Below are 5,000 nucleotides of genomic sequence, written 5' to 3'. Positions count from 1 at the left end.
AACTTGTGCTCAGGCAACCAAGCAGCCAAGGTTGTGCGGTGTCTTGCTACAAATGTTCGGTTGTGTTCTAAATTAGCTGAAGTAAGCTGAAGCATCGCTTTGCTGTCTGAAAGTGTTGCCTCGTCATCTATGCGCTCCCAAATGGCCTAACACTGGCAGCCAATCAGAGTGCGAGAAAAGCGCTCCCAAATGGCCTAACACTGGCAGCCAATCAGAGTGCGAGAAAAGCGCTCCCAAATGGCCTAACACTGGCAGCCAATCAGAGTGCGAGAAAAGCGCTCCCAAATGGCCTAACAGTGGCAGCCAATCAGAGTGCGAGAAAAGCGCTCCCAAATGGCCTAACAGTGGCAGCCAATCAGAGTGCGAGAAAAGCGCTCCCAAATGGCCTAACAGTGGCAGCCAATCAGAGTGCGAGAAAAGCGCTCCCAAATGGCCTAACAGTGGCAGCCAATCAGAGTGCGAGAAAAGCGCTCCCAAATGGCCTAACAGTGGCAGCCAATCAGAGTGCGAGAAAAGCGCTCCCAAATGGCCTAACAGTGGCAGCCAATCAGAGTGCGAGAAAAGCGCTCCCAAATGGCCTAACAGTGGCAGCCAATCAGAGTGCGAGAAAAGCGCTCCCAAATGGCCTAACAGTGGCAGCCAATCAGAGTGCGAGAAAAGCGCTCCCAAATGGCCTAACAGTGGCAGCCAATCAGAGTGCGAGAAAAGCGCTCCCAAATGGCCTAACAGTGGCAGCCAATCAGAGTGCGAGAAAAGCGCTCCCAAATGGCCTAACAGTGGCAGCCAATCAGAGTGCGAGAAAAGCGCTCCCAAATGGCCTAACAGTGGCAGCCAATCAGAGTGCGAGAAAAGCGCTCCCAAATGGCCTAACAGTGGCAGCCAATCAGAGTGCGAGAAAAGCGCTCCCAAATGGCCTAACAGTGGCAGCCAATCAGAGTGCGAGAAAAGCGCTCCCAAATGGCCTAACAGTGGCAGCCAATCAGAGTGCGAGAAAAGCGCTCCCAAATGGCCTAACAGTGGCAGCCAATCAGAGTGCGAGAAAAGCGCTCCCAAATGGCCTAACAGTGGCAGCCAATCAGAGTGCGAGAAAAGCGCTCCCAAATGGCCTAACAGTGGCAGCCAATCAGAGTGCGAGAAAAGCGCTCCCAAATGGCCTAACAGTGGCAGCCAATCAGAGTGCGAGAAAAGCGCTCCCAAATGGCCTAACAGTGGCAGCCAATCAGAGTGCGAGAAAAGCGCTCCCAAATGGCCTAACAGTGGCAGCCAATCAGAGTGCGAGAAAAGCGCTCCCAAATGGCCTAACAGTGGCAGCCAATCAGAGTGCGAGAAAAGCGCTCCCAAATGGCCTAACAGTGGCAGCCAATCAGAGTGCGAGAAAAGCGCTCCCAAATGGCCTAACAGTGGCAGCCAGCTAGAGCTAGCTTAAGTTAGCTTGGGTTAGCTTGAGTTAGCTTTAATTAGCTTTAATTAGCTTAAGCTAGCTTAAGTTAGCTTGGGTTAGCTTGAGTTAGCTTGAGCTAGCTTGAGTTAGCTTGAATTAGCTTGAGTTAGCTTGAATTAGCTTGAGTTAGCTTGAGTTAGCTTGAATTAGCTTGAGTTAGCTTGAGTTAGCTCGGGTTAGCTTGAGTTTGACTTCATTAACCCAAGTTAGCTTGGGTTAACTTCATTAAGTTAGCTTGAACTAGCTTGAGTTAGCTTGAGTTAGCTTGAGTTAGCTTGAGTTAGCTTGAGTTAGCTTGTCTTAGCTTTAGCTAGCTTGAGTTAGCTTGAACTAGCTTTAGCTACCTTGAGTTAGCTTGAGTTAGCTCGGGTTAGCTTGAGTTAGCTTGAGTTAGCTTGAGTTAGCTTTAGCTAGCTTGAGTTAGCTTGAGTTAGCTTGAGTTAGCTTGAGTTAGCTTGAATTAGCTTGAGTTAGCTTGAGTTAGCTTTAGCTAGCTTGGGTTAGCTTGAGCTAGCTTGAGTTAGCTCGGGTTAGCTTGAGTTAGCTTGAGTTAGCTTTAGCTAGCTTGAGTTAGCTTGAGTTAGCTTGAGTTAGCTTGAGTTAGCTTTAGCTAGCTTGAGTTAGCTTGAACTAGCTTGAGTTAGCTTGAGCTAGCTTGAGTTAGCTTGAGTTAGCTTGAGTTAGCTTTAGCTAGCTTGAGTTAGCTTGAACTAGCTTTAGTTAGCTTGAGTTAGCTTGAGTTAGCTTGAGTTAGCTTGAGTTAGCTTGTCTTAGCTTTAGCTAGCTTGAGTTAGCTTGAACTAGCTTTAGCTACCTTGAGTTAGCTTGAGTTAGCTCGGGTTAGCTTGAGTTAGCTTGAGTTAGCTTGAGTTAGCTTTAGCTAGCTTGAGTTAGCTTGAGTTAGCTTGAGTTAGCTTGAACTAGCTTGAGTTAGCTTGAGTTAGCTTGAGTTAGCTTGAGTTAGCTTGAGTTAGCTTGAGTTAGCTTGTCTTAGCTTTAGCTAGCTTGAGTTAGCTTGAACTAGCTTTAGCTACCTTGAGTTAGCTTGAGTTAGCTCGGGTTAGCTTGAGTTAGCTTGAGTTAGCTTGAGTTAGCTTTAGCTAGCTTGAGTTAGCTTGAGTTAGCTTGAGTTAGCTTGAGTTAGCTTGAATTAGCTTGAGTTAGCTTGAGTTAGCTTTAGCTAGCTTGGGTTAGCTTGAGCTAGCTTGAGTTAGCTCGGGTTAGCTTGAGTTAGCTTGAGTTAGCTTTAGCTAGCTTGAGTTAGCTTGAGTTAGCTTGAGTTAGCTTGAGTTAGCTTTAGCTAGCTTGAGTTAGCTTGAACTAGCTTGAGTTAGCTTGAGCTAGCTTGAGTTAGCTTGAGTTAGCTTGAGTTAGCTTTAGCTAGCTTGAGTTAGCTTGAACTAGCTTGAGTTAGCTTGAGTTAGCTTGAGTTAGCTTGTCTTAGCTTTAGCTAGCTTGAGCTAGCTTGAACTAGCTTTAGCTACCTTGAGTTAGCTTGAGTTAGCTCGGGTTAGCTTGAGTTAGCTTGAGTTAGCTTGAGTTAGCTTTAGCTAGCTTGAGTTAGCTTGAGTTAGCTTGAGTTAGCTTGAGTTAGCTTGTCTTAGCTTTAGCTAGCTTGAGCTAGCTTGAACTAGCTTTAGCTACCTTGAGTTAGCTTGAGTTAGCTTGAGTTAGCTTGAGTTAGCTTTAGCTAGCTTGAGTTAGCTTGAGTTAGCTTGAGTTAGCTTGAACTAGCTTGAGTTAGCTTGAGTTAGCTTGAGTTAGCTTGAGTTAGCTTGAGTTAGCTTGTCTTAGCTTTAGCTAGCTTGAGTTAGCTTGAACTAGCTTTAGCTACCTTGAGTTAGCTTGAGTTAGCTCGGGTTAGCTTGAGTTAGCTTGAGTTAGCTTGAGTTAGCTTTAGCTAGCTTGAGTTAGCTTGAGTTAGCTTGAGTTAGCTTGAGTTAGCTTGAATTAGCTTGAGTTAGCTTGAGTGAATACAAGTATTATGCTGCTTCTAGTAGGTGAATACAAGTATTATGCTGCTTCAAGTATTATGCTGCTTCTAGTAGGTTGAATCCGAAACATCAGCATGTGAAAATTGAAAACATTTCTGGTTCGAATTGTCACAAGTATTTGGTGATCTGAGTAGCCAAACTCACTACAACGCCAATTGAAGGCAAAAATTCTCAACGGGAAAAGCTATTCTCATTGAATGAGCTAACAAGACGAGTATTATGTTGCTTCTAGTAGGCGAAAGCCAAAACATCAACATGTGAAAGTCTTGCTGAACAAATTTAATGTTGTTGAGCTCAGTACCGTGTGAATTAGTAGCCATAATTGGCGAGCGAAAATTGAACTGGCGAAACTTCGTCTTTGGAAAATTGCAGATGCCGAGCACTTATTTTGCAACGAGTATTATGTTGACTGTAGTAAGCGAAAGCCGAAACAGCAACATGTGAAAGCTGTTGAAATTTGTGGTCATTTTGCAATAAGTACAAGGAGTGTAACTAGTAGCCAGGTCAAAATTTGGGATAAGAATGAGCAAAAATTCTGCATGAGAACAGTTGAAATTATGAAACTAAATTACAAAGACTAGTATTATGTTGTTTCGAGTACGCGAAAGCGGAAACATCAACATGTGAACGTTTGTAACGAAGTTTCGTTAATTTTCAGCCTAGTACTGAGCAAGAACGAGTAGCCTCATCTCCAATCCCACGCAAAATGTAGTGAAATATGTGAGTGAACCTTATTCACGGTGAGGGTTTCCCGAGGTCTGTATTGCAGCGAGTATTATGTTGCTTCTAGTAAGCGAAAGCTGAAACAACAACATTTGAAAGTTGGAATTAATGACTGAATGGAAACTTCGACCTGTGTTTGATAGTAGTAGCGAACAAAACTGCTGAATCGGTTTCTGTCTCATATTGGTCAGTGAACCAATTAAGAGACAATCAACTACATAACCTGAATTGGGCGAGAGAACCCCCTTAACTTAAGCATATCAGTAAGGGGAGGAAAAGAAATCAACTGAGAATCCCTTAGTAATGGCGAATGAACAGGGAAAAGCTCATCGGGAAGAGAAATGGCAACATTTCTCGGTGTCCGGTATGGTTTGATGCTAGACTGGTGAATTTGTCCTGATGTCTACTGGAAAGTAGCATCAAAGAAGGTGAAAATCCTGTAAAGGTCATTTTCGATACCAGTCATAATGGCTCATTCCTATGAGTAGAGTTGTTTGAAAGTGCAACTCGAAGCTGGAGATATGTCTCTCCAAAAGCTAATTATAAAGCGAGACCGATAGTAAACAAGTACCGTGAGGGAAAGTTGAAAAGCACTCTGAAGAGAGAGTGAAAAGTACGTGAAACTGTTGAAGGGGAACTGGAGTGAGCGTTACCATACTCAATGCCTTGATATTATATTCTCGGCTACCGAGTAGTGTAGTTGTCGTCTTTTGGCAAATCTTGTTAATGAATCGAGCAGAAGTTTTCCTCGGAATTCTTCTTGTTGATTCTAAACAAAATGAGATAAATTGATCTTGATTGCCTGTCTGACCTCAACTTCCTATTCAATGCTCTCTACAGCC

The 5,000-nt window shown here is 43.9% G+C and overlaps 1 pseudogene; it reads left to right on the top strand.

The window, feature by feature from the left end:
- The first annotated feature begins 4,376 nt into the window (after window positions 1–4,376).
- The window catches only part of LOC142356419 (large subunit ribosomal RNA), a 3,844-nt pseudogene continuing 3,220 nt past the window's right edge, over window positions 4,377–5,000 (top strand).

Source organism: Convolutriloba macropyga, unplaced genomic scaffold (genome assembly GCF_964194025.1).
Source record: "Convolutriloba macropyga unplaced genomic scaffold, txConMacr16.3 SCAFFOLD_441, whole genome shotgun sequence".
Taxonomy (NCBI): Eukaryota; Metazoa; Xenacoelomorpha; order Acoela; family Convolutidae; genus Convolutriloba; species Convolutriloba macropyga.
This window is presented reverse-complemented; position numbering and strand designations above follow the sequence as displayed.